The sequence below is a fragment of the Panicum virgatum genome, chromosome 8N (genome assembly GCF_016808335.1).
Source record: "Panicum virgatum strain AP13 chromosome 8N, P.virgatum_v5, whole genome shotgun sequence".
In the NCBI taxonomy this organism is placed as follows: Eukaryota; Viridiplantae; Streptophyta; class Magnoliopsida; order Poales; family Poaceae; genus Panicum; species Panicum virgatum.
The window spans coordinates 23,392,880-23,417,532 of record NC_053152.1 but is presented as its reverse complement, the minus strand read 5'-3'; the positions used below and the strand labels follow the sequence as shown (position 1 = coordinate 23,417,532).

Below are 24,653 nucleotides of genomic sequence, written 5' to 3'. Positions count from 1 at the left end.
AGCTGTTTCCCGTTGTCAGTTTCACGAGCGATGGCAAACACAGTGGCAAGCTCGTCATCTGTTGTTCATTTCAGCTACTTGTGTTTTGTCCACTGGCCCAGCTCGTTCCGGACCAATACACTCGCCATTGTTGTCACTTCACACTAACGTGCCTGCTGCCAATTTTTTGGAAAAAAAATACCTGCTCTGTGCTCTCCGAACTTGGTGTTGCACACTTCGAGGATAGTACATGCCTTCGAACATCACCAACAACACCTATGTTTCTTGGCATCCGTACCCTGAGTCTCATGTAATGTAGCTCGATGTTGCGGTTGCATGCCAAACTAGACACTCGTGGCATGTTTGATGAAATGTCCAGCCGAAGGTCTGTGCACCTTCCCCGGATATTCATCGTCCGATGAGGTCGACATTGACAAGTTCCTCGACATGCACTCCATTTGCCCCTATGCTATCTGCAGTCAATAATTGTTGGGGAGGTTTCAGTATATGTGCTCACTCTTATGCCCGAAGGAATCCAAGCAACGGGAGCTCACCTGCCTTTTGCTCCTACCGCTACCTGACGCGTGGGCTGCCCGCCTAAAAAAACTGACGCTCCCTTATCCAATCCAAACGGTGTTTCTCTGCTATGCGAATATGGGCTCCATTTATTCTGGGCCTTCCTTCACTGATGTCGTGGCCCATTACCCTTTCCATCGGCGGTGCCTGCCGAAGATTTCTACTTTCCCTGCTGCTGTCAGACCTTCATCCTGCTGCTCCTTCGCTGGTCCTATGCCGCCGCCGACACCTCTGGCCGCTGCTCCCCCTCGATGTCTGTCTGTACACCACCACCCACTGCAGTTAAAATCACATCCATCGCCATAGCATCAGATACGTCACTAGACCCACTTCCCTAACATTGAAAAGGACATCCACCATGTTCATGCCAATTAAAAAGAACGTGCAAGCAGCAATAGAAAAGGATGTCCACTTCGTTACCACAACACATGTTAAACAGATGCATCACTACACGGCAACGCAAAACTTACCTGACGCCTGAGCTTCGCCGGCCATGAGGACCCATTCCATTCAGCAGCCCTTTTCATTCCGAAATCGTCGCAACCATGGATACCTCCAGAAATAATAAGTTTGATGTCTCCGAAAAGTAACATCAATATTGTGGCCAGCGGTCCATGCCAATACGTGGCCACTAGATACACGCACACCAATATTGCCGTGGCTATCCAAATACTATTTTTTTAAGCATGGGCCACTGAAATATTAAAAATAGCCTAAATTACCTGGCACAAAAAATATCCTGCATAATAGCACAACAAACCCACCACAAAGAAGGCCCAACTACGAATCACAGTACTCAGATTTTTCAAGGCACCCCCAACACAAACCATTAAAATATTCACAAAAAACCAATCCCCCTGCGGCCGGCTGGAGCTGGCTGAAACTACTATAGAAATAGTACTCAGCCTTCTAGAGTTCAGCCAACCAGCCGCGGCTGAAGTTGGCTGAAAGCCCAGTCGAACAGGCAGAATGTCAGCACCTTAAAATCATAGAATTATCTGCACCGCTAATATGATGGAACACATCTTCAACCAATATGTAACCAGCGATAGTGTAGCGTACACATCAATGCATCACGCGTCAGGCCCATGAAGAAAACAGTGTGCAACTGTTCAAAAAGGGATATACGTACTGTTAACACTTCACCAGTGCAGCTCCATCCACAGGCGCGGCAACGCGCGCCTCCCTACCTAGTATACTTGTTCCATTGGGCATGGGCGAGAACTGAGAAGAATACCCTCGACAAGCAATAAAATTGATGCTTGTTGAGAGTACAAAATCCTAAGCCTAGAAGATCTCAGCCTCACTCCTCGGCCTGACATCCATCTGAGGCTTGTTTTGCTTCAATTCCGGGGCTTGGGTCTTGTCACGACCTAAACTTGATAATCATAATTAACATTTAAATAACAACATCATAACATCATTCGCTATGTTCACTTGGATGTGACTGGTGGCTGGTGCTGATTTGTTATGAGAGAACAGTACTGTTGACTGGCTGGTAGCTGGTGGGTGGTGCTGATTTAGTACGAGAAAACAGTACTGTTGGCTGGTTGGCTGACAAACCAAACGAACAGAGCGAATAAGGCATATTGAGGCATCATGTGCATAAGTTTGTTTAATTATTTTGCCATGTGTGAATGAATACTTGTGTAGGAAGTTCAAACTTTTTTATGCAACTGTTCCTCCAAAAATTTTATTCAAATACTAGACAAAATGACGGTTTAAAACATTTTTTAGAATTTTATAAAAACAAACTCGAGCCACAGAATACTTGGAAAACTCAAAAATAGCCAATTCATTCTTTTTGCTGCGAACAATCTACACTAGCTTTTTGAATGTTTCTTGTTGCATTGTGATCTTAGTGAGCTTATCTTGCTCCAGTTTTATTTTGGCGATTTTTGGAGCCCAGGAACACCTTGAATTCAATTTTCAAACTTCAACCGGCGTTTTTACTTTTTCTCTCGTCCGGGACCACCCGTCGGTGATGGAGAAGTCTTGGATCATAGTTATTCTACTGGAACTTAACCCTAATTCATCGACAGCATCCGCATCTATATCACAACCGTTGTATAGTATGCCGCCGAACTATTTTGCTGGGCAGTCACCGCCACCACGTTCGGCCCTATCAAACATGGCCGAACTGGTTAGAACGGTCAAACCGGTGTGACGGTGGCTAGCCTGGCAACACCAACACCGTTTGCATCAATTCCTTGTTCAGCTGGCCCTAGCGGGAATTGGCAAATTTTGATTCATCATATACTACTATAGCATGCAGTGTGCCGCCTATTTTGCCACGAGGATCGGGTGTCCATCATGGGTCGATTCCGGATGATGTGCATAATAATTCATTAAGACGTGCATCCGTTAGTTCTGTACAGACGATTGCACAAACTTATCCTATCACACATCGTCTAGCTTCTAACGCACGAGCATCTACAAGTAGAAATTACGAAGCCGATCTTACTAAACTAAAAGTAGATCTGGCTAATATATTTAAAGCCAAACGCGGAGTGGATATGGGTAGATCTCGTTCACATCAAAAACCATATCCCAATGACTTTGATTTGGTTTCTTATCCTGTTGGCTGATGTGTTCCTGATTTTATAAAATTCAACGGTAATGATAATAGAACAACTTGGGAACACATTAGTCAACATATGGCCCAACTTGGAGAAGCTAGTTCTAGCGATGCTTTGCGTGTTCGCTTGTTTTCTTTGTCTTTGATTGGAACGGCTTTCTCTTGGTTTTCTTCATTGCCTCCAAATTTGGTCCACACTTGGAATGAATTAGAACAAAAAATCCATGATCATTTTTATAGTGGCGTCAATGAAGCGAAATTGACAGATTTAACATCAGTTAGATAGGGTAGAGATGAGTCTATTCATGCTTACTTTAGAAGATTTGAAGATGTAAAAAACCAATGTTTTAATTTGTCAATTTCTGAAAGGAATTTGGCTGGTTTAGCTCTTGGTGGTTTGTGTTCTCATTTAAAAGAAAAGCTCGAAGGTTATGATTATCCTTACATTAGTCATCTTCAAATTAGAGCTTTGGTCCAAGAGTCCAAATTTGAAAAGCCCATCAGTCCAACACATATGTTGATTGTGAATCTGATAATTCGGACGATGGGAAAAAGGAAGTTTATGCTTCTGAGCTTGTATGGTCCACTGAGTCTATACCTTATTCTTGTTCATAACTTAAGCCGATTCAAAAGAATTGGCAAGAAGAAGCTCATTTTACTTTTGATGTTTCTAAGTGTGATTGCATATTTGATGAATTGTTTAGAAACGGAAACATCAAATTGACTCATGCCATACCGCCGCTTGAGGAGTTAAAGCGGCGTGCATATTGCTAGTGGCATAATTTTTTTTCTCATGCAACCAATTATTGCAATATTTTTCGTCGACAGATACAATCGTCTATTAATGAAGAACGATTGGCTTTGCATGAGATGCAAGTTGACATGGCATCGTTCCCTCTTCACACAATTGATCTGAACAATGTTAGGGTACTCATTCGGCCGGAGCAAGCAGAAGGAGATAAATGAAAGAATGTGATCATTGGTGAAGAAAGGCTGAAGAATGTTAATGACAAGATTCTGGCCAGGGAAGTGGTGCTAGAAAAGACTCTAGATGGCAAGGAGTCATTGAAAATTACTTTGAGAGCTTCAAGACCCGGGGAGCAAGCAAGTTCCTCGCAGAACTCGAGTCGGCCTGTTACTCAGGCGCGACCGGTCGGACCGACCTCTTCGACTGGTCAGACCGGTCATCCCCAGGGCCGAAATATAATATTCAAGTCCAAGCGCTCAGAAGTGGGTATTTGGAAGGTGAATGAATCAAATGTGCAAGAAGGAGTTTTGAAGCAGAAGCTCACCTTTGATCAGTTGCTTAACAAGTATGCAAAGACTGTTCCAAAAGATCGGTCGTTAAAAAAGACACCAAGGGCACCTATGCATCAAGGCAAACCTGCATCTCCTAGAGGAGAAATCAGTAAGCACAGAGGTGATGTCACCACCTTGTTCCCTCCTCAGAAGGTGTGTCCTACTATGACATGGGCGCCGCCGGTATCGGATTCTTCTTGCCCAATATGGGAGCATGAAGGGATTTGGATGCAATCCTATCCGATGCTGTGACACCTCTGGTGTCTGTACACTTAAATACAGAACACTTTACCCAAATAAAACTTAAAGGAAGAATGCGGGGAATTAATTTAAAAAGGAAAGGTCAAATAAAAGTCAAATTGCACAAAAGGAATTAAAAATAAGAAAGAAAAAGGGGTGAAAACCTACTCAAAATCCAATTCAAAAATGTGCACAAAAATAAGTTTGGCTCATAAATGGTACTTTAAATGACATGTGCTCATTTGGACTTTCAGCCAAAACCATCCAAAAACTGAATGAAACTCAAAGCCCTTTTGTGCAAATTTGTAAAATCAAAATAGTTCAAAATATGGGCTTCAAATGAAAATTTGCATAAAACAAAAGTTGTAGAACTTGAAAAGTTTTGCAAGTTTAGTATTCAACACTTTTTCATTTGAACCACAGAAAATAGAGAAAATTTTAGTTTACTGAGAGGTCCCTGAATTTTCAAAAATTGCAAATGAGCCCCTACCTTCATCCCCCCCTCCCCTGCTCTCTGCCGCGGCGCACCACTCGCCGCCGGCATATGGTGGATGCCGTCCACGTCCATCTGGGCCCCCAGCGGACTTCAAACACGTCGCCTGGCATGTTAGCTGGCTCCCCCATCACTTGCCACGCGCCCTTGGCCTGCTGGCGACGCGCCACGCCACCCCGCCATGCGCAGCGCCGCCCCAATGTCCGCCACCTTGTCGTTGAGCGCATCCCGGGCCAGACCGACCTCCCCCAGGCGCCATTAACTTTGCCCTGGAGCCCACCAGCCTATAAATCGGACCAGAGCCCCCGTCGTCGCGCGACCCCTCTCTCCTTCCCCTTCCTCCGCCACCCGCCATTGCCGGCGAGCTCGAGCTCACATGGGCAGGCCAACCCAGGCCCACATTGCCTCACCCAACCACACCAGCATCCTCGCAACATCCCAGTGAAGCTCACATGCGTGCTGAATCCCACCAGAACCCACCCAGACGCCGTTGCCCTTTCGCGCCGCCGCCGGCGAGCTCAAGGCTCGCCGCGGACCGGCCAAATCCGGCGGAGTCCGAGCACGACAGCTACCCCAGGAGCTTCCTCACGCTTTCGTGGTGCTCGTGCGTGCGACGTTCGACTACCCCGAGCTCTCCTTCACCTGCACCATCGACGACCCGAGCGCCACCGCCGCCATTACCACCGACGAGCACGATTCCGGTCACCATCCGCCCGAACACCGACCTGGGTAGGTAGCTCTCGAGCTCCTCTACCCAACATGCCTCCCCGTTGCAGCCCCGGTAAGCCCTACCTAGCAGAACACCACCGGCAAGACGCAATGGCGGAGAAGGCCGATGAAGGACCCGGTTGTAATTTTTATTTTTCTTTCGAGAGTGTGGTTGCAAGTTTCTAGAGTTTGGCAGTGAACTTTGAAAATACATAACAAATCATAAAAAAATTGTAAAAATGCAAACTCAACTGATCTGGAATCCTGACAACAAAATCTACAAGTTTTGTTACTCCCAAATCTACAGAAACTCTACCTATTTTAATATATGAAAAAGAATAAGGAAACCAACTTGTTCTCGGAGTTCTGCTGACTGAATGACCATGGTTTTTGGATATGTTGACAATGTTGGAATGTTAGGCTTATGGTAAAAAGATGAAACCCCGCCAAAACTGTTAATTTGTTAGAACAATCAAGATTCCCAAATCTATTAATGCACTTCATGATTTAATGCTGGAAAACATGGACATGATCTTGCTCTGGAATTTTTCCTACATGCATGTGTAAATGAAACCTTGCTAATCCATAAATTTCAGGACTGTTAGAGTTAGTTTGCTATATACCATGATTAATGCTTGTTAAAACAACTTAATTCATCATATATAGTTAATGTGCCTAGAAAAATCTAGATTTATTTCTAGAGTCTTATTCTGGTTCTGTAATCGTGCCTGCAAAGTTTGATCTATAGTTACTTAGTTTTTCTTCAGTTAAAAATCATGCTTAGTATATCATGGCTAGGTTTGTTATTTTTTTCTGGGTAAACTAGACTATATGTGATCATGATTTTTGGACATGTTCTTGATAATAGCACATTTTTTCTGTGATAAAAGTTTGACACCCAGTATTGATCATCTTGAACCTTGAATTAATATGGTAGCTCATGTATAGTTAAATGCATAATTAATTTTTCTTGTAAATATAATGTTTGATAATTTTTCAGAAACATGTATGGGTCGTATATAGGCTTTGGTAAAATTTTGAGAACCATATACCTGGTATAACTCTCTGTAAAATTAATATTATTTTTTAGCTTGCTATTTTTTGTTCATTTTATAACCTCTGATGCTTAAGGAAATAAAATCTAAATATTTTACAGTACTGAGTAGATGCTATATAGATGCTTCAGTAAAATTTGTAGCACCAAAACCTGTGTCAAACTTTCTGTGAAAAATCGTGAATTAATTTGAGTAATCTGCTTATATGAATTTTCATGATTTAATGCTCGATGGTTAGATGCTGAAATTTACTCAATAGATGCATGATTACCTGCTCTGTTCTAAATTAATTTTTCATCAATAGATTAAGAGTATAATTGCTGTTATAAAATTGTGAAAACATGCTATGTTTTAAATGCTAAAAATGAAAACCAACCCACACACTCATTCATGAAGAAACATAGTAATACATACTACTCCATAAATGACTGCCCAGTAAATAATGTCACAAAGATCATCTCTAAGTTATTTGTTGGATTACAACTTTATCGTGAAAGAAAGAAATAATTTATCATGTTGTAACTTATCATCTTGCACTGCATATAGAAACGGTTAATCTTGCTGACGGAGAATACGAATTGGTGCCTGCGGACTCTCGTGTTGATCAGGAGGTTATTTTGAACTGCACTAACTTAGCCCAAGACCTGAGCCAAGCCCCAGAAGTTTCTCTGCCTGACAGTGCCCAAGAAGGCAAGCTTCGGTGCATAATCCCATTATTTTCAGAGTTATTATTCATCTAACTATTCATAATGTGTTGTAAAATTTTTATTTATGCATTTAAGTTTTCTAGGCGTTGATCGAAAACCTTAGATGCATGATCCCTAGGTACATATGTTTGATATCCGGAACATTTTATCGACTAGTTGCCCCGCTAATTAGGAACGGTAGAAGATGAGGGGTTTCCTGCCTCTCGTGAGCATATAGGAATTTTACTGTCTTTAATTTCCTGCTAAAATATAAGGACAACGGGTGGGGTTGTGTAGTTGTGATACCCCGCTGGTGTAGTCAAAATTTGGCTAAGGTCGCGGTATGTGGCTCATTTTGTTAAGCATTTGAAAGTACTAGCCACATACCGAGAAATATGGTAATCAGTAAGCTTAAGTACCTGATTGGACCAGCAAGTGGAACGATCTCGCACCCCCTTGGTAGAAGTAGGTTTATTTTTGTCCGGACGTACGGGTGCAGAGTGGTCGGACTCTATAGTCGGGGGGGGGGGGTGTTCCGGATCCATGACCTGGAAAGAAAGGGGAAAGTAGCGTGGGCGGGAGCGAAGTCGATCCCCATGCGTGTGGTCTAGGTTCCCCTGGCCAGGTTGAAATTTGATTCAGAATCGTCCGCCTCTCACGGCATGAGTTGCTTAATATTTTCGGTCACACAGAGTAACAAGTGGAACAAATGTTGATAATACTGCTGTATGATTAAATGTTTGCTCTACCATATTTGAGTAGAGATAGTTGCAAACTTAGAATGGATAATCCAACTAGAAAATGGCTAGAATAAAATTTGAAAATAAGGATCAACTCTTAGTGGCATGTTTGGCAAAACAAACCCCATAAACCAAAAAGCCTTGCATGTCTAGTTATCGGAGTATGTTATATCCGGTGACGGGTAAGATTTGCTGAGTATTAGTATACTCAGCCTTGCTTGTGGCACTGTTTTTAGGTATAACTTTGAAGATTTGATTGCGAGTCTTACTTGGCCGTGTACTCTGCCTCCGGGCTAGTCTGTTGAGTGGGATGGTCCTTCAGCAAGTGCGTGCCGATTTGGGTGAGTGTTGTCTACGCGATCCTGGAATAGCGTGGCTTTTATCGAGGCTTCACTCGAGGAACTACCAGTGCGTGCCGATTTGGGTCCGAGTTGCTTAGCAACAAAGATCAGTGCTCCCGGGCCCAGTCTTTTGGGTGGTTCCGCCACAGCTGGCATCAGAGCTCGCCGACAGCCTACCAGAGATAGCAACCCCTGTTTTCAAAACAACAAACTAAAATTGGACTTCAAAACTACTAAAGTTTTTGAAAAGTCTAGGCTCTCCAAGGATAAGTATAGAATGTAAAGCCCTAGGGGAAACTTATGGGTATAATCAGGTGGCTTATATTGTATGGCTAACTTCCAGCACTTTACAATTCAGTATTTCCATTCTGCAACTACATCGTCGCCGCGGAGGTATGCTTACTCAGTCAGCTGAGGGAGTCTGACCTTCCCGTCGGTGATGCGAGCCGAACGCTGGAGCTCAAGTAGTGGCCTACTTGAGCTGCTGCCCATATACCAACTTCGGTTGATTATACGGGGAGTAATGGTTCGAAATTGGAATTCAATTCCACGTCTAAGACGGTACTCAGTCAATACGTTGTTTCGATGACGTATGCTTAACGTTGTCCATACGGTGGGAATTGTATGGATGCCGGTTCTATAGTGATCGGTAATGCATGGGAACGCTTTCGTGAGTGCTGGCATGAAAGGTTCATTTTTGTATACTGTCAATTTTCTGTAGGTCCACTAACTCGAAAACGTATCTTAGGCTATCTAGCTATATCTAGTAGTTATATAGCGAGAGACGTAATAAGTATGCCACCAAAGTCAACTGCGTAAGATCAAGGCTACTTGACAATTCTTTTCCTTGGTGAGGATGTATAGGTTCTGCATTCATCCTCAATTTATCAGCAAAGAAATCCTTGGAAGAAATCATAATCAAAAGGGTTAAAATCCTATCTTAAGGATCATCTCGATAGTCTGCAAATTCAGGGAATTTGGCTTCCTCGAATTTTAAACAGATGATAAATTGCTCAAATCAAGTTGGGTAAGTAAGATGAAATGAATCTATATAAATCACCAAACTCCTGTAAAAATTTGAGAATTTTTGAAGCCTCCTAGCTTGGTGTTTTTGAATTTATATTAACCCTCTGTAAATCTGTCAACTTTGAGCAGTCTGTACAAACTGAATTTTTCGACCTATTTAAGTTGCTCAAATGAAAAATCGTACAACATGAAAGTTGTAGATAACTTAATGGTGAACCTACCATTAAAAAAATTGAATTATCTTGGTCAACTGGTTTGGTAGTTATGGTCAAATTACACCCTCTCTGGACACACAGATTTTCTTGTTGACATCATTCTGAAAACCTGAGCATATCACCCTCTTGGGATCCGAATTGATCTTAGTGATGACTAGATAAAATATTCCTTATTATCATAGGAATCTCCTGTAAATTTTTGAGAATTTTCAGAACTGGTTATCTATCATTTCGATCCATTTCTTTCATTGTCCAGAATCAGCCATTCTTTGTTTTACCCTCAGCTGATCCATGGGTCTTTTGTTGGGACAGATGGACGAGTTGGTGCTTGTTGACGAGCAGGGGCACGTGCACTCTGCTTGCTTGCACTGGGACGGACTTCCTCGCCATCTCTGGGAGCTTTTGAGTGCAGCCGGTTACCTCCAGCCACCGCTCTACGATGGCCACGATTTTGTGGAGGACGGAGTTCGTCGCTACAGTGTGACGATGGTGATCCCGCAGCACCCGCTCAACGGGTGGGAGCCGATCGAGACTTAGGTGGTCGGACACCGTCTGCTAGACACTTGGGAGCTCACCGCCATGAGGGCGATGACCACTTTCTGCTCCTTACACCCACTGGAGGTGGTTCTGACCGCATACGGGTTGTTCCCTGCACCCGACCCAGCCGACCCGCTTTGGCTTGACCGGATGGCACACGTGGATGCAGTTGCTACCCTCGACCTGGTTGGGGCACTCTGGACGATAGCGTTGTACTTAGACGGTCTCTACAGACTTCACACTTTTCAGAGCTACGCCGTCGCTCAGCTAGTTGACCAGGCTCAGGCCTTGCACCTGACCGTCCAGCTGAGGGACGAGCAGCTTCAGGAGGCCAGTGCCGAGCTCGAGAGCAGGGGTGCTCTTATCACCCAACTCCATGGCCAGGTCCATGAGCTTCAGGACATGGTGATGGATCGTGATGCTATGATCAACTTTCTGGAGGACCAGTTTCACGACCTTCAGTTTGACCTAGACAACGCTCAGGCTCAGCTCCACTAGATGCAGGTCGATCAGCCCGCACCACCCGGCCCCATGCAGGTGGATGGTGAGGAGGAGCCTCAGGAGATCCAGGGTGTTTCGGAGATGGACTTTGAGGACCAGGCACCGCAGGTCGCTCCGGTTGAGGTTCACACTCCAGTAGCAAGCGAGGCATCGGTCAACATGTAGACCGAGGCACTGTTTTCTTAGCTTTTGTAGACTCCTCTTAGTGTAGCCTACTTTTGGATCATGGCTACTAGGCTAACTTAGAGTTGAGTAACTCCTAATACTGATGTCAGGAAGACCCAAGTAGAAAAAGGGAAGGTGATGTATGTAATGGAACCGAATGCTACTCATGTGAAATATCGGTAATCTGTGAAAAGCTGAACGCAGCAGCTAGTTCGAATTTTTATCCTTATTTCCTTTCCTATCTAGCTCGTGCGTTGAATACCAAAATTGTTCCAAATTTCATCATCGAATTCTCACAAAATTTCAGCTCAAACGGTCGTGTATAGCAGGAGATAATCGCAAATTACAGAGACTCTGTTTTCTGTAAAATCAGAAAACCAGAGGAGGAGTAATTGAATTTTTTGACTAACCTACTCTGGGAATCTGACCTTGCGTTAACTACCAAAGTTGTAGCTCATGAAATTATCTATCTCCCGTAAAAATTTTAAGTTTATATCATGTACAGAACTCCCGTTATGCACTTTTTCGTATCACCGGTTTTTCTATGTAACATGATTTAAGCAATTCTTATCATTTCCATTATATCTTGAGTTGTATGTTCCATGTGAAATGATGAAAATGTTGAGCCTAATGCAACTTACTCACGTTTCAGATGGTTGGATCAACTCGAGGCAGCCCAGTGGTTTTGGAGCCGGAGAGAATGGCAATCCACCTCCACCTCCTCCACCCGTGGGTATCGCCGAAGTTCTTGCCGCGCAAACTGAAATTTTGCGGCAGTTGATTCAAGCCCAGCAGCAACCGCGGGGTGGGCATCATGCTCATCAAGCGCAAGAAGCGAGCTACCAGGACTTTCTCAGTACACAGCCCCCGCTGTTCACTAAAGCGGATGAGCCTCTTGACGCGGACGCTTGGATTCGCACAATCGAGTCCAAGTTTTCTCTATTGACTGCTCCTTGTTCCGAAGTGAACAAGACTCGCTATGCCGCATAGCAACTTCGCGGATTAGCTCATATGTGGTAGGATCATTACCATGGGATGTTACCAGCTGATCATATGGTGACTTGGAATGAGTTCAAGAATGCTTTTCGAGCTCATCATATTCCAGCTGGACTTCTTGACCGGAAGCTCAATGAGTTCTTGGCATTAACTCAGGGCACTCGGACTGTGTTGCAATATGCACAGGCTTTCAATCACTTGTGTCAATATGCTGGACATCACACGGATACCGACGCTAAGAAGTGTGAACGCTTCCATCGAGGCCTTAGTACCAAGTTACAGGAAAGGCTAAATCTTGTCTGTGCGGACTCTTTCAATGATTTGGTGAATTTGGCTATCACCCAGGAGGATCTTATCTCTACACACCGCGCTGAAAAGAAGCGCAAGGCACCTGCTGGACCCTCGAGTGCCTCTGCACCGAGGTATCGCATTGTGCAGAATACTCCAGCTGCACCCTCTCAGAAGGCCTCTCAGCCAGGGCGATGGGTTATTCGACCTCCTCAGTAGCAGCAGCAGCAGCAAACTCGCTATGCTCCACCATAGCCGCAGCAGCAAACCGGCCCTAGGCCGAATTTTCAGCAAGCCACTCGCCCCAACAACAACAACCGTTGTTTCAAGTGTGGGAGCCCGAATCACTTTGCCAAAATGTGCCTGCAAGCGAGACAAAATTAGGGGCAGACTTCTCGCAGAAATGATCAGAACAAGGGCAAGAAACAAACTGTTCAAGTCAGGCAAGGCCGACTTAACTTCACCAATCTCGCGGAACTTCCGGAAGGAGCACAGATTATGTTGGGTACATTCTCTATAAACCATCAACCTGCAGTTATCTTATTCGATTCTGGTGCATCTCATAGCTTTATTAGTTCAAAATTTGGAGCAAGGGTTGGGTTATATTTTTGTCACACGAAAGGGTCATTCATGATATCTACTCCGGGTGGTAAGGTCGCATCAAACCAAATCATTCATAGTGCACCACTTATATTGGGTAGTAAAACCGTTCCTACCACTTTAATCCTATTGCCACTAGAAGGGATGGATATTATTCTGGGAATGGATTGGATGAAAAGACATGGGGTACTGTTAGATATCTCTTTCCGAGCAGTTGAAATTAATTCACCCACCCATGGCCACTCAGTTCTATATCTGCCTCATTCGGAACATGTCAATTCATGTGCCTATGCCATGAAAGATAATCGCCTCGAAGATATTCCCGTAGTCCGTGAATATGCAGATGTTTTTCCGGATGATTTACCTGGTATGCCACCAGACTGGGATATCGAATTTGTCATCGAACTACAGCCCGGTACCGCACCTATCTCGAAAAGGCCGTACCGAATGCCGCCCAAAGAGTTGGCAGAGCTGAAAATTCAATTGCAAGAACTATTGGACAAAGGTTTTATCCGCCCAAGTTCTTTGCCTTGGGGCTGTCCCGCATTGTTCGTAAAGAAGAAAGATGATAGTCTGAGGTTGTGTGTTGATTACCGGCCTCTCAATGCGGTAACCATCAAAAATAAATACCCACTTCCCCGCATCGCATTGATGTACTATTTGATCAGTTAGCTGAGGCAAAGATCTTTTCTAAAATTGATCTTCGTTCGGGGTATCATCAAATAAAAATCAGACCTTGTGATATTCCCAAGACAGTCTTCTCAACCAGATATGGTCTTTATGAGTATTTGGTTATGTCCTTCGGTCTCACAAATGCTCCCACCTATTTCATGTATCTTATGAACTCGATATTCATGTCGGAACTTGATAAGTTCGTCGTGGTTTTCATCGACGACATCTTGATCTATTCCAAAAATGAGGAGGAACATGAGAAACACCTACGCATTGTTCTTCAACGCCTCCGCGTTCATCAGCTGTATGCTAAATTTTCTAAATGTGAATTTTGGCTGAACACGGTCAAATTTTTGGGTCACACCATATCTAGTGAAGGTATCTCAGTTGATCCTAGCAAAGTCCAAGAGGTGATGAACTGGAAACCTCCTACTTCTGTTCATCAGATTCGCAGTTTCCTTGGATTGGTCGGGATATTACCGCAGGTTTATTCCGGACTTCTCCAAAATAGCAAAACCAATGACGGAACTGCTGAAGAAGGACGTCAAATTTAAATGGGACGCGAAGGGTGATGAAGCATTTCATACATCGAGAGCACATCTTACCACAACACCAGTTTTGGCTCAACCAAACAACAGTAAGTCATATGATGTTTATTGTGATGCATCAGGAACTGGTCTTGGCTGTGTTCTAATGCAAGATAATCGAGTTATTGCCTATGCTTCCCGAGCTCTTCGACCGCACGAACTCAATTATCCCACCTATGATCTTGAGCTAGCAGCAGTCATTCATGCTCTCAAAATTTGGAGACATTATCTTATGGGTACTCATTGCAATATTTTCACTGACCATAAGAGTCTCAAATATATCTTCACTCAAAATGAACTGAATATGTGGCAACGAAGATGGCTGGAATTAATCAAAGATTATGACCTGGAGGTTCACTATCATCCAGGCAAAGCCAATGTCGTCGCCGATGCGCTTAGTCGCAAGGTTCACTGCAACTGCCTTTCAGCAGAGACGTACAACCAATCATTGTGTGCTGAAATGCAAAGGCTAAAATTAAAAATCATTCCCCAAGGTTCACTGACTCACATTTCTGTAGAACCGACACTTCATGACCAAGTCATCATGGCACAATTACATGATAAGAGTGTTGGAATTATCAAACAGAAAGTGCTAGAGGGCGTAAATAAATACAAGTGTTTCTGTGTGGACCATAAAGGAATTTTGTGGTTCGAGGATCGCCTAGTCGTTCCCAAAAATCATGAGCTGCGGAAACAAATCTTGGATGAAGCACATCTCTCTAAATTTTCCATTCATCTGGGCAGCACCAAAATGTACCAAGATCTCAGGCAAAATTTTTGGTGGACTCGAATAAAGAGAGAAATTTCTAAATATTTTGCAGAGTGTGACACATGTCAGAGAGTGAAAGCTAGTCATTTGAAAGTTCCTAGAACTCTCCAACCTCTATCAATTCTATCCTGGAAATGGGAAGATATCAGTATGGATTTCATTGTGGGCTTACCCAACACCTCTCAACACCATGATTCCATCTGGGTTATTGTTGACAGGCTGACAAAGACCGCTCATTTTATTCCAGTGCATACAGAATATCGAGCCAAAAAATATGCTGAAATTTATATCGATCGAATTGTCTGCCTGCACGGTGTACCGAAAACCATTATCTCAGATCGTGGTACTCAGTTTGTGGCACGGTTTTGGGAGCAACTCCAAGATGCTCTCGGAACTAAATTAATTTGAAGCTCAGCTTACCATCCACAAACTGATGGGCAAACCGAAAGGGTGAATCAAATTCTCGAAGACATGCTTCGAGCGTGTGTCATCCATTATGACAAAAATTGGGACAAATGCTTGGCTTTAGCTGAGTTTTCCTATAACAACAGCTATCAGGCCAGTCTGAAAATGGCACCATTTGAAGCCTTATATGGTCGACGGTGTCGAACTCCTTTGAGTTGGTCCCAAATGGGAGAACATAAAATATTCGGACCCGAATTAGTGGTCGAGGCTGAGGAGAAAGTAAAAATCATACAGGCAAATCTCTGAGCAGCCCAATCCCGGCAAAAGAGTTATTTTGACAAGCGGAGAGAACCTTTGAAATTCAGCGTTGGTGATCACGTATATTTACAAGTTTCACCAACTCGAGGCATTCAACGCTTCGAAGTCAAAGGAAAGCTAGCACCTCGCTATGTCGGGCCATATGAAATCATTGAAGAATGTGGACCCGTGGCTTATCGACTGCGACTTCCTTCGCAACTCGCAGCCATCCATGATGTTTTCCACATATCTCAACTCAAGAAGTGTATCCGAGTTCCTACTGAGGTCATCAATCAACAGGAAATCTTAGTGGAACCCGACCTCTCTTATACTGAATATCCACTTAGAATCTTGGATCAAAAATAGAGAGGCACCCATCGTAAGGTGGTAAAAATGTACAAAATTCAGTGGTCTCATCACATTGAAGAAGAGGCCACCTGGGAGACGAAAGATTATCTCAATCGACATTATACGGGTTTTCTTTGCTTCACCCCAGGTATCTTATTCCCAAGCTTAATTCAATCATCCAATCTCGGGTCGAGATTCTTTTTAAGGGGGTAGGCTGTGACACCTCTGGTGTCTGTATACTTAAATACAGAACACTTTACCCAAATAAAACATAAAGGAAGAATGTGGGGAATTAATTCAAAAAGGAAAGGTAAAATAAAAGTCAAATTACACAAAAGGAATTAAAAATAAAAAAGAAAAAGGGGTGAAAACCTGCTCAAAATCCAATTCAAAAATGTGCACAAAAATTAGTTTGGCTCATAAATGGTACCTTAAATGACATGTGCTCATTTGGACTTTCAGCCAAAACCATCCAAAAACTGAATGAAACTCAAAGCCCTTTTGTGCAAATTTGTAAAATCAAAATAGTTCAAAATATAGGCTTCAAATGAAAATTTGCATACAACAAAAGTTGTAGATCTTGAAAATTTATGCAAGTTTGGTATTCAACACTTTTTCATTTGAGCCCCAAAAAATAGAGAAAATTTTAGTTTACCGAGAGGTCCCTAAACTTTCAGAAATTACATATGAGCCCCTACCTTCATCTCCCGTTCCCCTGCTTCTGCCGCGGCGCACCACTCGACGCCGGCGTATGGTGGACGCCATCCACGTCCATCTGGGACCCCAGCGGACCTCAAACATGCCGCCTGGCATGTTAGCTGGCTCCCCCATCACTTGCCACGCGCCCTTGTCCTGTTGGCGACGCGCCACGCCACCCCGCCAGGCGCAACGCCGCCCCTCTATCCGCCACCTCGCCGTTGAGCGCGTCCCGGGCCAGACCGACCTCCCCCAGGCGCCATTAACTTCGCCCTGAAGCCCTCCAGCCTATAAATCGGACCAGAGCCCCCGCCGTCGTGCGACCCCTCTCTCCTTCCCCTTCCTCCGCCACCCGCCATTGCCGGCGAGCTCGAGCTCGCGTGGGCAGGCCAACCCAGACCCACATTGCCTCACCCAACCACACCAGTAGCCTCGCAACACCCCAGTGAAGCTCACACGCGCACTGAATCCCACCAGAACCCACCCAGACGCCATTGCCCTTTCGCGCCGCCGCCGGCGAGCTCAAGGCTCGCCGCGGACCGGCCAAATCTGGCGGAGTCCGAGCATGACAGCTACCCTAGGAGATTGCTCACGCTTTCGCGGTGCTCGTGCGCGCGATGTTCGACAACCCCGAGCTCTCCTTCACCTGCACTGTCGACGACCCGAGCGCCACCGCCGCCATTACCGCCGACGAGCACGATTCCGGTCACCATCCTCCCGAACACCGACCTGGGTAGGTAGCTCTCGAACTCCTCTACTCAACGTGCCTCCCCGTTGCAGCCCCGGTAAGCCCTGCCTAGTAGAACACCACCGACAAGATGCAACGGCGGAGAAGGCCGGCGAAGGACCCGATTGTAATTTTTATTTTTCTTTCAAGGGTGTGGTTGCAAGTTTCTAGAGTTTGGTAGTGAATTTTGAAAATGCATAATAAATCACAGAAAAATCGATAAAATACAAACTCAACTGATCTGGAATCCTGATAACAAAATCTACAAGTTTTGTTACACCCAAATCTACAGAAACTCTACCTATTTTAATTTATGAAAAAGAATAAGAAAACCAACCCATGCTTGTTCTAGGAGTTCTGCTCACTGAATGACCATGGTTTTTGGATATGTTGACACTGTTGGAATGTTAGGCTTATGGTAAAAAGATGAAACCCCGCTAAAACTGTTAACTTGTTAGAACAATCAAGATTCCCAAATCTATTAATGCACTTCATGATTTAATGCTGGAAAACATGGACATGATCTTGCTCTGGAATTTTTCCTACATGCATGTGTAACTGAAACCTTGCTAATCCATAAATTTCAGGACTGTTAGAGTTAGTTTGCTATATACCATGATTAATGCTTGTTAAAACAACTTAATTCATCATATATAGTTAGTTTGCCTAGAAACATCTAGATTTATTTCTGGAGTCTTACTCTGGTTCTATAATCATGCCTGCAAAGTTTGATCTACAGTTAATGAGTTTTGCTTCAGTTAAAAATCATGCTTAGTATATCATGGCTAGGTTTGTTATTTTTTTCTGGGTAAACTAGACCATATCTGATCATGATTTTTGGACATGTTCTTGATAATAGCATGTTCTTGATAATAGCACATTTTTGCTATGATAAAAGTTTGACACCCATTATTGATAATCTTGAACCTTGAATTAATATGTTAGCTCATGTATAGTTAAATGCATAATTAATGTTTCTTGTAAATATAATGCTTGATAATTTTTTAAGAACATGTATGGGTCGTGTATAGGCTCTGGTAAAATTTTGAGAACCATATCCCTGGTATAACTCTCTGTAAAATTAATCTTAATTTTTAGCTTGCTATTTTTGTTCATTTTATAACCTCTGATATTTAAGGAAATAAAATCTACAAATTTTACAGTACTTATTAGATGCTATATAGATGCTTCAGTAAAATTTTTAGAACCATAACCCATGTCGAACTTTGTGTGCAAAATCGTGAAATAATTAGAGTAATCTGCTTACATGAATTTTCATGATTTAATGCTCCATGGTTAGATGCTTAAATTTACTCAGTAGATTCATGATTACCTGCTCTGTTCTACATTAATTTTTCATCAATAGTTTATGAGTATAATTGCTGTTATAAAATTATGAAAACATGCTATGTTTTAAATGCTAAAAATAAAAACCAACCCACACACTCATTCATGAAGAAACATAGTAATACATACTACTCCATAAATGACTGCCCAGTAAATAATGTCACAAAGATCATCTCTAAGTTATTTGTTGGATTACAACTTTATCGTGAAAGAAAGAAATCATTTATCATGTTGTAACTTATCATCTTGCACTGTATATAGAAACAGTTAATCTTGCTGACGGAGAATACGAATTGGTGCCCGCAGACTCTCGTGTTGACCAAGAGGTTATTTTAAACTGCACTAACTTAGTCCAAGACCTGGACCAAGCCCCAGAAGTTTCTCTGCCTGACAGTGCCCAAGAAGGCAGCTCCGATGCATAATCCCATTATTTTTAGAGTTATTATTCATCTAACTGTTCATAATGTGTTGTAAAAATTTTATTTCTACATTTAAGTTTTCTAGGCGTTGATCGAAAACCTTAGATACATAATCCCTAGGTACCTATGTTTGATATTCGGAACTTTTTATCGACTAATTGCCCCACTAATTAGGAACGGTAGAAGACGAGGGGTTTCCTGCCTCTTGCGAGCATATAGGAATTTTACTGACTTTAAATTCCTGCTGAAATATAAGGACAACGGGCAGGGTTGTGTAGTTGTGATACCCCACTGGTGTAGTCAAAATTTGGCTAAGGTCGCGGTGTGTGGCTCATTTCGTTAAGCGTTTGAAAGTACTAGCCACATATATCTGATTGGACCAGCAAGTGGAACGATCTCGCACCCCTGTCACGCCCCCAACTGGGCCTAGACGGGACAGCCGCCGCGCGCTTATAAGGGTTAACTTATAATCGTGCAAGGCATGTTTTAAACACAAGCGAGATGTGGATCAAAAACCATTCTTCTTTATTAATCTATATTTTGAGTACATCTTACAATATTCAAAGATATTTTACATGGTGAGAAAGAAAAATTCAAAACTACAACTATAGCCAAGTCTAGTCGCTTCCCTTCCCTCTTAGCTTAGTCCATGTTCACAAGCTGCAAAAAAGTAATTAAAGCAAGGGTGAGTATGATAACAAATAGATATATGATATTAACAAAACCAGGATAATGAGCGGAAGCAGAAATAATAAACAAATTCACCCAGTTGCACACAAGAAATTTCCAGAAGCTAGAACATTTGAAACCATGTACTTCTTTCCAAAAGTAACTATCAAACTAAGTTGAGCCACGGGGTTCACCAGGTTCGGTGATCTACAGTGAGCCAATACGCTCTTGATAAGCTCCTATAACCATTTTCAAGATCATAACGTCATTGCCATGCTAGTTTGTGTGGCACATTTACACACATTAAGCTTGGCAAAATGATTTGAGCATCCAAATAAATTGTGTTCTACCAAGAAGTGTCTGGTGACATCAACTGACAGGGAGACTCATTAATCCTTAACAGCTGAGTTTAGCAAACTCATTAATCCCTAATAGCTGAGTTTAGCAGACACGTCAAATCATTATAGATATATCGTAGGCACAAGGTTAATGCCACACACAAAACTTGTGCAGCAATCAGCAGATCGGAATAAATTTGAAAAAAAATCTAGAATGTACTCCATACATATACTTGCATAGTTGTTGATAACATGTTAAAACAAACTATAGTCTTTGCTAGATGAAATATAATCATATCAGGCACAAGCTTCGAGCTAATGACCTATGCTCATTTCTCTCCTCTATGCTAGATCGTGATCCAGCGCAATCATACAAGTTAGGCATATAGTCTTTAGAACCAATCACATATACACATAGAGTTGCAAAGATATTTTGCACACCAAAACAGCTTGATGCTTATATGTAGAGGCTTTCATCCATCTCAACATATAATCCATAAATTAAAACTCAAAACTATAGTCATCCAAGTTAGCCTATCGTGCTACAAAGGTAACTTGTATGGTAATTAATAGTCTAAACAATTCACAGAATATGAAAGCATGTTAATATTGCTTAGTGCTACCCATTTATCCCCGCTGCAATTTTATCTCTAATTTTAATCAACCCTTGGTATACGTCCATGCATTCATTAGGATACATGTGCCAGACCATGCGCTTTCACCGAGCCAACGAGCTCCATGCACACATCTGTGAATAAAAAACACACATATATCATGTCGTGTGCTCATCCAGAGCCAACGTGCACCATGTACTATGCGTGCACAAACTTTAAACTGCACGTACACATCCTACCGAGAGGGTTCAGCTCAGATACCACTTTAACTGTCACGCCCGCAACTAGGACCTAGACGGGACAGCCGCCGTGCGCTTATAAGGGTTAACTTATAATCGTGCAAGGCGTGTTTTAAACACAAGCGAGATGTGGATCAAAAATCATTCTTCTTTATTAATCTATATTTTGAGTACATCTTACAATATTCAAAGATATTTTACATGGTGAGAAATAAAAATTCAAAACTACAACTATAGCTAAGTCTAGTCGCTTCCCTTCCCTCTTAGCTTAGTCCATGTTCACAAGCTGCAAAAAGATAATTAAAGCAAGGGTGAGTATGGTAACAAACAGATATATGATATTAACAAAACCAGGATAATGAGAGGAAGCAGAAATAATAAACAAATGTTATTCACACAATCATTTTAGAAGCAAATCATAGTTGAGCTGATGTCACACATGACCGCAAGCTTCCCAACCTGGGAGTCACATGGGTGAAATTTCACACTTTAATACTCTATAGAGTGGTACTCTACTAGAATACCATGCATCCATGCATATTCTAGAAGAGCAGAGCTCTTTGACCCTCCGGAAATCACATCTCTTGACTTACTAGTGCATGGTCGCTCCTACGGATCCATCACCAAGCACATTGTTCGGAACAAGAGCCATCTCCATTGGAGAACTCAGACAGACCCATTCCTGAACCGTGACCGGTACAATACTATTGCCGTTGCAACACCAGCTTACAAGTCAACATATAGACAGCATAACAGCATAGAATAGAAATACACTCAAATCACAAGCATCACAACAACTCAAAATCACATTATCGGGAATATAAATTGTGTGCCAAATATAAATATCGTTATGCATCACAACAACTCAAAATCACATTATCGGGAATATAAATCGCGTGCCGAATATAAATATCGTTATGCTTAATCAATACATAAGAGATAAACACCACAATTTGAAAGTGTAGAACTCACACGAAGAGTAAAAGCAATACCTCGACTAGAAATGTAAACTCACATGAAAAGTAAGGACAACACCTCAACTAGAAATATAAAACTCACACCAAAGTAAGGGCAACACCTCAACTGGAAATATAAAATGCTCGAATATAAAAGTTAGTGTGATGTTAGTAGTTAGTAGTGCTGTGAAATATAATTACTGAAATATAAAAGTTAGCATAACATCAGTATATCAATAACATAAATATCTTGCACAGGAAAATAGATGGAATGAAAGTATTGCTAATAATCATATAAGCTGCTTGCCTTATTTGTATAATTAAATATATTCACGGCTCTCTGACAGCATTTCAGCAGCCCTTTAGTTATTCTCCTAGCTATTCATAGCAGTACTCCCTCCGTACCTATAAAACTTGACGTTTTGGACAAGGTTTGGGTCAAACATTGAGAATATAAATCATCAATAACTTTTAACTTGTTGAGTTTGAAAATGTGAAAATTATATGAATAGATTTGTCTTGAAAAATACTTTCATAAAAGTATACATATACCACTTTTTCATAAATATTTTTATAATAACAAGTGGTCAAAGTTGTGTTTTAGAGACCGTGTCGTTGTCCTAAACGTCAAGTTTTATGGGTACGGAGGGAGTATAAGCTATCTACAGTTCTACAGCAGCACGATATTGGTCGGTACTGCTAGCTACCACCAACTATCATTGCCTATTCTAATTCTAATCTCTATATACAATTCATGGATCAAAAGAGAGCACCACATCGTGCCACATCATCAAGAAAAATCGTGGTCGTTGATCCAGCAACCAACGTCGGCAGCTGGCCGCGGCTGGCCGAGCCCATCCTCCCCGCGGCCCGCTCCTCGCGGCCGCTGGCCAAGACCACCCCCCGCGGCTTTGGCTCCTCGCCGCGCCGCTCCGCCCCTCTTCCCGCTCACCTGCCGCGGCCGCCGCTCCGCCGCGCACCGGACGCCCCGCCGCGACCGCCGCTCCACCCCGCCGCGGGATCTGGGCGGCGCGCTCGAGCAGAGGCCCCGGCGCGAAGACGGCCCCCGACTTGCGCGCGCCATCGCCGGGTCCCGACGCCGCCGCGCGCCTCCGCCTCCGCGGCCCACCTCGCCGCGCCACAGGGATCTGCCGGGAGGACCAGTCTGGAGCTCCGGCCATGGAGCCTCCGCCTCGCCGCCGCAGGGAGGTGGCAGGGGAGCCCGTCCGCCTACGCGCGCGCTGCAGGTCTCCACAGCCGCCGCCACCGCAGGCCCCATGGAGGAGGCCGCCGCCGTCGTGGCCCCAGCCTGGCTGCCGGCACGTGTACCACCTGACCTTAGGCACGTGATCTGCATATACTCAAATCGATTTCAGTTTTCCTTTTTGTTATGAGTAGTTTCATGCATATTAGCTGTTTGATGAAATAGCGAAAAGTATCTGACTTGCATTTTCTTTAGCAGACTTTGCTTGAATTCCAATTTTCATGAAAACTATATTTACTACAATAGATTCTAACTACAACGATAGCCTTTTTAATTAAGAAAAGATCAACTGCTATATTGTTCTGAAAAAAACATGAATGTTGATGTACCAGATGCTGCCCTGATATGCAAATTGAGTGAGACCAAGTATATTAGTATCATTGGAGCAGTACATTACACTGATAAACTGATATTTATGGAATACCCTATATTACTCATTTAAGTTTCTTCAAAGCAATTGTGAATTGAACAGTGCATCTAAATCATTTAACCTCCTTTATTGTTATTATGTTTCTCTAGGAGCAATTGCAATTCACAATTTAAAGGTAACTATGGATCATGGTGGATAGCTTAAACCTACAGCAACACAAGGGATCTGCACTTCTACAGGAAATAAATACCAACTCTTTGTTCAACAGTTTACAGCTATGGTTATGATCTGCAACCAACATCTGTAACTGAACATGGCCTACGACTGGTCACGGGATTTCGCTGGCACCTTGCTTACAAGTTTTGATATGCTTTCCTTCCTCTTTTATGAGCACAAATGATAACCTTTGAAGGTTCAATTTTTATGATCCACAACTTTGTATTAAATATGTAACTTTATCAAGGTATCATGTACTATTTGCATACACTCAGAATCCATGAATCACATAAATATAATACTACCACAAATATCTCAAATGTGTATAGCTCTGTTCAAAAATAATCTAAATTCACATCCAAAAAGTGAAATGGTATTGTGATGCTTATTGTTTTGCCACTGCATAACATTGGCTCACCTCACCAGGGCGCGGCAAAGTCGCGCCAGGTTTCTAGTTAGTACTATTCTAACCGGCTGTACTTCAGCGCACTACTTTGACTAGACTCGTGCTCTGCTCACTCTGGTTTACTGGTGTGCCGAGTGGAAGTGTGTCCCGGTACTATTTATAGGACGCTGAAGGCGGTTCGGGCAGCTAATGGATGAGATCGGAGAGTTAAAATATTTTAGCTTGAAGGTTCTCGGGCTCACGGAAAATAACTGGTAGCTAGTGGTCTCCTCTCCACTCGTGTAGCAGTGT

At 43.0% G+C, this 24,653-nt stretch overlaps 1 long non-coding RNA gene across 1 annotated transcript; it reads right to left on the bottom strand.

Annotated features, from left to right (window-relative positions):
* Positions 1-23,722: 23,722 nt before the first annotated feature.
* Positions 23,723-24,357, bottom strand: LOC120685873. Its single transcript, XR_005679820.1, has 2 exons — positions 23,947-24,357; positions 23,723-23,885 (listed from the first exon to the last, which is right to left on the bottom strand). It is a non-coding gene; the product is annotated as an uncharacterized LOC120685873 (long non-coding RNA).
* Positions 24,358-24,653: the final 296 nt, after the last annotated feature.